This window comes from Phoca vitulina, unplaced genomic scaffold, assembly GCF_004348235.1.
Source record: "Phoca vitulina isolate PV1807 unplaced genomic scaffold, GSC_HSeal_1.0 scaffold7, whole genome shotgun sequence".
Taxonomy (NCBI): domain Eukaryota; kingdom Metazoa; phylum Chordata; class Mammalia; order Carnivora; family Phocidae; genus Phoca; species Phoca vitulina.
The window spans coordinates 24,159,991-24,169,805 of NW_022589710.1; the positions used below are offsets into that span (position 1 = coordinate 24,159,991).

Here is a 9,815-nt window from a genome sequence, read left to right on the forward strand (position 1 = left end):
GCCTCCCTGCTGGTGCCAGCTCTCAGCCCTTGGGTTCACAGCCACCAGCAGGACTGGCCCGCCCTCACTTCAAACTCCAGATATCAAGAATCAACCCTATCTTCCCCTTCTCAATAGTTGCCCCTTCTGAACTTTTTCCATCTGCTTAATGGCACCACCTGGAAAACCGCATTATCGTTCAGCCCTCTCCGCCCCTTTCCTCTTCCCACACGACAGGAGGTGGGGGCACGGAGATGGGTAGATGAGGAAGGGAGCGAACAGTTTTGATCACTCCCCACGACGAGACAGACTGTGTGTTGTATGCTAACTCACTGATCTCAGTAACCCAGTGAGGTGGGGCCAGTATTTCTGTCCTAATTTTACAGGTGAAAAACAGAGGCTCAGATCGGTTCAGGGCCCCGAGGCCACAAGGCTGTAAGGCAGAGAGCAGAACCCAGCCTGTGCTCTCTGCACTCTACTGCAATATTCAGCCTGATTTATTCCCCTTTTGGTGACTCCCGAATGTGCTGCTTCTCTTCTGCCTTTGCTAGCGCTACCCTCGTCCAGCCTTCACCCGCTCCTTCCTGACTCGCTGCACCAGCTGCCCAGCTCTGCTCTTCTTAGCACTGACCCTTTCCTGCTCTCATTTGCCTGTGTCCAACTGCTTTATATCTCTTTTCTTTTTTTTTTAGAAGGAGGGCAGGGTGGGGGAGAGAGAATTGTAAGCAGGTTCCACGGCCAGCAGGGGACCTGACACGGGGCTCCATCTCACGACGCTGAGATCGTGACTTGAGCTGAAATCAGAAGTCGGACTCCCAACTGGCTGAGCCACCCAGGTACCCCTATATTTCTTTCATATCTCCCATAGTGCCTGGCCCCGAATGACGTGGGGTAGACACTCAGCACATTTTGTTAACAGAATATGGGCATGGCGCAGCAGGAAATTTATTTTCTACCATCTAAGTATGATTTTAGATTAGGCTGGCTGTCACCTACTGGTATCTTGAGAGGCTGTAGAAAAATCATACCAGATCCAGTCTAGGTTAGTAATGGGGTTGACTTATCACCATCCTTGGTCATGAAGGATGAGGGTGGTATTTTCACAGAAGTTCACTGCTAATCTACAAGGCTCACCGTGGCTGGTAGCTTTTGTCTTCTCGCTGACAAGTCTGTAGCCAGTCTTGTTTCTCTACCACTGTACAACTTCAGGTGAGGACAGAAAGTCCCAAGGCAGCCTTACCTACACACAGAGCCCTGCAGACTAAGTGGGAGTTTGTGGAAGCCACACGTCAAAGGAATTGCTGGATTCTCAGGAGACCTGGATGAACCTGACCCAGGAACGCAGGCTAAGATGTACATTTCGGAGGGAAAGGTGGATTTTACAGAGTGGAGTTCCACAGGCTTATCTGAGGTAATCGGTAAAGTGTACAAGTTCAAATCACAGATATTCCCTTTACCAACCTGGGTGGGGATCAGAAGAGTTACGGACTTAGGAGGGCCCAGTGAGATATGGCAAATACCCCGCAAAAGCGACCAGTTGCCAGACATGAAAACCACACCCAATTTTTCTCCTTTGCCATGAGATTGTCACCGCCAGGGGTCGATCAGGCTGCCACCCTCCCCCTCACCAGCTCAAAATATCTTGACAAATGCATCCATTCCATTTCACATATTCATCATCTGACTTACCTGCCATACCACACGGCAGAGCTGCATCTCATCTGAGAATCTAGTCAGATAACAAGGGTGCTAGACTCAGCGTTTCAAATTCCTTCTCACTGAGAGCAAGTTGGTGCAACCTCTTTGTGGGGTGATTTGGAAATATTAAAATTTAAAATACAAATATCCTCTAACCTAACAATTCCACTTCTAGGAATTTTTTCCCCACAATAACAAAACCAAGGCAAAGCAAAAATACATACGTGTGTGGAAATAATAATTTCAGCATTATTTGTAAGAGGACGAGAGTAAACGTGGTTACAATGTTCTTTAATATAGATGATAGTTAAATAAATTCTGATACATCCAGACAACGAAACTCTATGAAGTCCTGAGAAAGAAGGAGGAAAATCTTTACACGATGATATTGACTACAGAACATGCTACAGGGTATGTTAAATGAAAAAATAAAGGAACAGAGGATTAGGCACACTGTGTGCATCATGTGCAGCGTGTGCAGATGCTCCCTTGCATATAAAAAGGGTATCAGAGGGGCCCCCGGGTGGCGCAGTCGGTTAAGCATCCGAGTTTGGTTTTGGCTCAAGTTGTGATCTAAGGTCGTGGGATTGAGCCCTGCATTAGGCTCTGCGCAGAGTCTGCTTAACACTCTTTCCCTCTTCTCCTGCCCCTCTCTCCTGCTCGCTCTCTCTCTCTCAAATAACTAAATAAGTCTTTTTTTAAAAAGGGCATCAGAGCATTTATTCATTGATTTAAACTAAATTACCAGTAAGTGCCTCTTCTCCATGTATTACTCACTTGCTACTGAGTTTACTGTAGATTTCTGAGGACTCATATAATTTAACTTGTCCTAAGAAGCAATGACACCATCATCTCTGAATCAAAAACAGAAAGGAAAAAATGGGACTAAGAAACGAGGTGCCTCTTTATAACCTCAGGGAAAAAACTGGGATAGATTAGCTGCCACTGGACCCCTTCCTTATTCTCTTCACTGAAACAACCTGCTCCCTTTAAGCTGATGTTGGTGGGTTCTTGGGGGCGGGTTCATGGAAGTATCTTTTTAAAAAATCTAGAATACTGAGCCTGGTGCTGGCTCCTTACACCATTTGTGGGCTGAAGAGCAGAGATGGGTCCTGATTTTCATCCAGCAGCATAAAGTAAGGGATGAATACTGGAGATTATAAAAGATCCCACCTATGTTTCCAGGGAATTTCCAGACCGGCAGGATGGTAGGGGAAGCTAGACTAGGGCATTAGGGACCATGAGATTCAGCCCCATGCTCCTAACCTTGGAATGGTAATACGATGAAAAGTATATGTTCATGAGGAATGTCTCAATAGTTCCTAGTCTCTTAAGTTTGGTACCTTGGCTCTCTCAAGGTGGCAGAGCATATCGGTAAGAGCAAGACTCTGTCGCCAGATTCCAAGATTCAGTCCTGATGATGCCATTTATTAGCTATTTGATCTTGAATAAGTTACCCTTTGGTCTTAGTATTCTCATCTGTAAAATGGGATAATTCTGGCACCTTTCTCCCAGGCCTATCATGGAGATTAAACACGTAAATACCAGTAAAACACATACAAAGTACTCCATCAATGCTACATCCTTAAGAGGAAGTCCTGTTTCTGCACAGTAAGCATTAAAAGCTTCAAACTCCTCACTGCCTCTCCCCTCTCCAAGCTTCCTGAGGCCATGAATTACAATAACAGACATGATCTTTGTCTCCTACGTTCAACAGAGGGGTTTTTCCTAAGCAATGCTGTCTAGTACAATGCAAATCAGTGTAAACTATTCGTTTTATCTCAAAATCATTTCAGAATTCCGTAGTCATTAACTTCAAACCCAGACTTGCATTTGTGCTTAATTATTAGTTCTTCTCTCAGGAGTTGAGAGTGTAGCACTTTAATTCATTTACAAGTTTAAGTGCCCACGGTGGTGGTGGTGGTGGTGGTGGTGGTGGTGGTTTCTGAACGGACCCAGCAGAGCTCTGGGGTTGCTGTGTTAGCAACTACCTCGCTGGAGGTTCTGGGCTCCAAGCACAGCGGTTTCCTCACGGTGCAGGCAGGGTATGGGATTCTAGAGAGGGAGATGGCTGTGAGATCCTGAGCGAACCCTCACCTGTCTGCATCCGAGTCTCATCATCTCTAAAACAGAGGGGCTGCATTAAACGGGCTACTGGTTCTTTCCAGTCCCACGGACTCTAAGTAGAGATGAACCCTGTCTCAGCTGGGTTTTTTGTTTAAACTACACTGAAACGCTCCCCAGTGACCCCAGCATTGCTACCACACACCTAAACACACACACAGAAATACTGACAGCCCCCCTTTCCTGAGTGCTAAGGGCCAAGCGCTTCACATACATCACTGCACTTAATGTTCACGACAGACCTCCGGGGCACCTATTCATTTTTCAGCTACCCAGAGAGGCCAAGGTGAAGGCCACAGTGGGAGCCGGGGATTCTGGCCCCTCCCAGCTCCATACCATTCTATCTAGATCCAAGGGACTCTCGGGTCCTCTGAGGCAGCCACATGTGCTCTGAGGGTCCTGGAACTGAGCCGTGCGATTCCCCTGACGTTCCAGGTGTGAAGTGAAGGCATCAGCCTTGGGTTTTCTACTTTTCCAATTGGTTTTGTTTCAGTCACGCCGGTGTTAGGAAGCAGCGCCCGAGGAGTTCTCCTCGAGCCCTCAAGAGCTCCCACAGCAGACAGATTCTGCACATGGGATCCCAAACCTCCTCCCTGTCTCGCAAACACTCAGAGCCCTGCACGGTTGCACTCAGGTGAGAGAGGCAGCGGAGTTCCCCTCCTGGGGGCTCTACTAGGCTGGCTTGCTTCAGACCGCGGGCCAGGGCTGGGCCAGAGCACCAGGGACCAGACCTCACTCTCCGGAATCAGTTTCAATGCACATGGTCGAGTCCTTGACTTTACTGTAGCTGCACATGTTCGGAGCCTGTATCTTCCATCCCTGCCTTGAGCACTTCAGTCTGCCAGCCAATCTCTCTCTCTCTCTCTCTCTCTCTCTCTCACATACACACACGCTCACACATATTCTCATTCATTCTCTATCTCTTTGAAGACATTTCATAGCTGAAAATAAACACATCAAAATTAAGACTGTGCCCTGGGACAAGAAAGCCCATACAAAAGAATTAAAAGCCAGAGTTCTTGAGGCCTCAGTCATTAAGGACTGTCTCTGGAACCATCCTCCTCTTTTACAGGGTGGAGAGCTGCAATAAATAGAGCTCATCAGAGACTCAGACATACTCAGAATAAGAAATGCACACATTATGAGCAGCTGCATTCAGCTGAGTTCCTGGAGGGATGTGGGAGAAGCCTGGCATTCCCTCACTGCTCTGGAAAAGGCTGATAGCACAGCACCCAAAGGAGCAAGCTGTGGCACTGTGGGCGGCGCCGACCAGGCAGCAGCATCCCCACAGGCGGGGCCCGCCTCTCCCTGGGGCTGGGCGCACGGGGCCCCCTGGCCGGCACCACTCGGCTACAAGCCCCGCGCCCTCCTCTGGCAGGCTGTGAGGGAGGGCTTCCTGAGTAGCTCCCCGAAACCCTCCGATGAGACAGTCCCTGCGCCCCCAGACTGCGTGTGGCCTGCGTGTGGCCTGCCCGTGGGGCGGGTGAGGAGCAGGACGGAGCCGGGCAGCCTGCAGCCCTCTCACTGGCCCCTCAGGGATGAAAATCCTGCCATTTGCCAAAGGAAGGTACCACTTTGCCTCCCACTGGGCCTTCACTTATGCGGGGGCCTTACCTCTGGATAGCACTGAGCCATAGAAAGAGAGAATACCCAGTCAAATTTGAATTTCCGGTAACAGTGTTTCGGTATAAATATGTCCCAAATACTGCACGGGGAAAACTTATGCAAAAACATCTTTTGTTATTTATCTGAAATTCAAATATAACTGTGTGTCTTGTAGTTTATCTGGCAGCTGTACCTCCCTTGCAGTCTTCCCTCCCTCTAGACCTTTCCAGGCAGTGTTTATTCTAGAGATGTGCTCTTAAGCAAAAAATTGTTCAGTTCTGATTCTCCCGGGATTGCTGATGGAAAGGAAAGACTTTGGGGTGCATCTACTGAATAAAATCTCCATGGGTGGGTCCCAGAAGTCCACATTTTATCAAGTTGTTATTTAGGTGATTCTGATGCACATTTGTATTCGTTATCATTGCTTCTGGGCAAATTACCCTCCAACACAGAGGCTGAAAACAACCAACATTTATTAGCTCAGAGTTCATAGGGGTCAAGAATAGGGATGGATTTAGCTCTGTGATTCTGGCTCAGGGTCTCTCATGATGCTGCGGTCAGGTGTCAGTTCAGGCTGAGATCACCTCAAGACCCCACTGGAGCTGAAGAATCGCTCCTAGGCTCCCTTGCATGGCCTTCAGTGGGCTTCAGGTTTTTGCTGGCTATTAGCTGGAAACATCAGCTCCTCACCACATGGGTCTCTGACTTTCCCCAGAGCTAGGGAGGGGAGGCAGGGAGGGGGACTTCCCCAAGACAAATCCCAATCTAGACTACACTCAAAGGAAGAGAATTTCAGAAGAGCAGGAATACCAAGAGGCAGGAATCACTGGGGGCCATCTTAGGGGCTGCCTACCCCCACAATATTCAAGTTTGAGAATTACTACTACGGATCAGCCCTCAACATACTGCAACCAAGACCACATTTTAAATATGGGAGCAAATGTCTGTCTTTACTTATTTTTTTCCTGTTTCTATCCTTCCTCCACATCTACCTCTTGGGGATTTGAGACAACAATGAAGAAGAAACGGGGAAAAAAAAGCAGTCAAAATGACAATCTTAGAATAGCAAAATGTTAAATTTTAAAATGCTTGCAAATATTGTTTGAGTAGAAGTAAATTATATGCAAATTCCATGCATATGTAACTGTTGTCCTAAAAATTTTACCACTCAATGTGGCTGCTGAAGAATCTCCTATGAGGACTCTGGTAACATAAAAAGTAAGGTGACCAGTTGTCTCAATTTGGCCAGGCGTCTCCCATGTCCTGGAAAACCCTTTAGTCCCAGGCAAAATGGTCTTTTTTTTTTTTTTTAAAGATTTTATCCATTTATTTGAGAGAGAGAGAGAGAATGAGTGGTGGGGGGTAGGGAAGAGGCAGAGTTAGAGGGAGAAGCAGGCTCCCCACTGAGCAGGAGCCCAACTTGACTTGGGGCTCAATCCCAGGACCCTGGTCTGAGCTAAAGGCAGACACTTAACCGACGGAGCCACCCAGGCACCCCAGTTGGTCTCCTTCTTAACAAGGAGCCAACAAGAAATCACATCAGCCACTCTGCCCCTCTCCACAGACTGAGTGGGTCCGTCCACCTTGTGCTGAAGCAGAGAGAGCATGGGCTTTGAGTTAGAATGTGTGCCCTTAGCTGTGGCCTTAAACTATCTCGTCCAGAAGACAGGGATCCAAAATCTGCTTTAGGGAAGCTTAAATATAATGACGCACATGGGACTGTCCCATAACCGGAGAGCTGCCGTATGGACGATGCTCTTTGTGCTATTCTGAAAAGAGCCACTCCTGGCATGAAAGATGGAACCACAACCATCACCCCTTTACACTGTTGCAACCAAATCTGACATTTTCTCCTTGAACAAGGCTGGCTTTGCTGACCCCCTGAAAAGGGAAACGTAGCCCACATTACACACCTTAATTTTTATTTTAATTTGCAATTTAGTCCCCAAATTGGTTTATTTTGTTTCCTCCGGAAAACGCTAAGCTACCAAAAAGGACAGTCCTCTCTATTGTATCCTCAATGACAGGTTTCCCAGAAAATCTGTGCGAAGCCTTGATAGAAGAGACATGATTCATTTTCACAGCCCTGAGGGTGTGACTCCCCCCTCTCAGAGAGAAAACCTGTCACCAGCGCCGCTCCTTCCTCTCCACCCCCCACCCCACTTCCATTCCTCAAGGTTTAGGAGATTTTTTTGTTGGTGAGAAAAGCAGTAATCTGCAAATTGTGTTAAAGTGTTCATCCTCTCTTTTTTTCTTCTGTCTTTACCAGTTCTGGGCAGCCCTGCACATATATATGATGTGAAGTCTCTAACTCAAAATAGATAATGCAATTTTTGAACTGACTCTATTTTCCTTTGAGGTAGGCCGATTAGCAACAATGGCCTTAATTTACTTTTTCTCCAGCATTCTCCCCTACTCACCCCTGTACTCTAGTACCTGAGCTGTGAGTCCCAGGCACCCAACAAAGATGCTGGATTGATTGTAATGTAAAAGAAAGACCATGTGGGTCTCATCTGCTCCCTACCACTTGGCAGCCATATAACCTGGAACTTCTCTCAGTCTGAATGAGAAGAATGAGATCTGGCCTTCCTGTGACATGGGGCGATGAAATATAAGGGTTTAGTTTTTATTAGAGTCCTTCCTTTGGCACGCTTTAGATATCTGGCCAGCTGAATAGTCCTACAGTAGTATTATTTGGAGGAGAATTTCTACTTACTGACCTTAGCAAGCTTACCTAATAATTATAATAATCTTAATACTGCCACACAACTATTGCCTTATGATTTCTGTTTTATAGTCTTAACACTTAAAAGGCTGATTTTTGCTCCTGCACTTTAGACCAGTCTCCAAGATGTGTCCTTCCTCTGACATACAAGATGGTGAGACTTCAGTTTATGCAGACTATAGCTTTGAGTTTCAACAAAGATAGAGTGTTATAAAAATCTAGTTTTGAGTCAGCAGTTCTACCTCAATAAAATTGATTTTTTTAAAACGAACAATGCTTAAGCAAACCTTAAACAAGTACCATAATTAAAGAGAAGATTATAAACACATTTTCCCTCTGGTTCATTAAGTTGCATGTAAGCTTACAGTTAATACATAATGAAGACATTACAACCATATCAAAAGAAATGACGAAAGGAAAAAAAAAATGCTCACCTACAATCCTACCAGTCTGATACAATAAATTGTTTCATTCCAGCATTTTCCTTCTGAAGGAGAAAAGATGGGAGTGAGCAGGGCTCAAGACTCAGCCCTCTCCCACAGCCCTTCCTCCCTTTCCCAGGGCATCTGGGGCCTAGGGGTGAAGTTTAGTGACAAGCGAAAGCTCTCAGAAAATTCTTGATGGAGCTGAGCAAAAATACTGTGATGGTGAGTCTGTTATTTGTCAACTTGGCTGGGCCACAGTGCCCAGATATTTGGTTAAACACCATTCTGGATGTTTCTGGGAGGGTGTTTTCAGAGGAGATTAACATTTAAATTAATTAATGTTAATGTTAATTAAGTTAACATTAATGTGGGTGGGCTTCACCAATCAGAACAGAAGACTGGAGGGCCCCAACGGAGTCCCTCAACTTCTTTCAGCCTTGATTTCCTCATCTCAAAAACTGAAAGCACTTTGAAACACTGCTGTATAATGTCTGATGTTATACTTAGCATATTTCCTAAGTTGATAGCAACAGCTAACATTGGAGGACTCTGCACATGCCAGGCTCTGTGCCAAGCACATACCTTATTTCATTTAACCCATTCAACAACCCCATCCGGTGAGTAGTAGTATTGTTCCCATTTTATAAACGAAGAAACTGAGGTACAGAGAAGTTAATCCACTTGTCTTAGGTCACATAGCTGGGACGCAGCGGAGCTGGGACTTAACCTGTCTAGATCTATCAGAACTAGGGAATGTTCTCCCTAATGATTAGCTTTGTGACCATGGGGAGTTATCTAACTGCTTTGAGTTCTGATATTCTTGTATGTACCATGGGATACCTGTCTATGTCCTAAGCCTATGGTGAGAATTCGGGGAATTCCATTTGGGAAGGCAGCTAGCACCGTGCCTGGTGTGCACTCGCACAGTGCGACGAGAATGTCTGTAGAGACCCCCACGTCCACACTGCCAGCCCCTCTGCACAGAAGACAGCCTCTAACCACGTGGAGAATCAGGAAAGCAGCCTGATGGGCTGTAAATCAATGACCGACCTGCCACACTTATCAAAATCCTGTTTGAAGAAATATTCTTCCTGAAAAGAATCAATGAATTTGAACAGATTTATGTTAAGACTTTTAAAATGTTAAATGAATATCTTCTTCTTGAATATATCTGAGGAGACTAAACTGCTCTAAAACTCAGATCTTTTAACAAATCACTCCTTAAAATACTGATAAAATATATCATATATATATATATA

The 9,815-nt window shown here is 45.9% G+C and overlaps 1 protein-coding gene across 1 annotated transcript in view; it reads right to left on the bottom strand.

Moving 5' to 3' along the window:
• The window catches only part of VCPKMT (valosin containing protein lysine methyltransferase), a 39,000-nt gene that overhangs the window by 7,804 nt on the left and 21,381 nt on the right, over window positions 1-9,815 (bottom strand). The window lies entirely within an intron of this gene.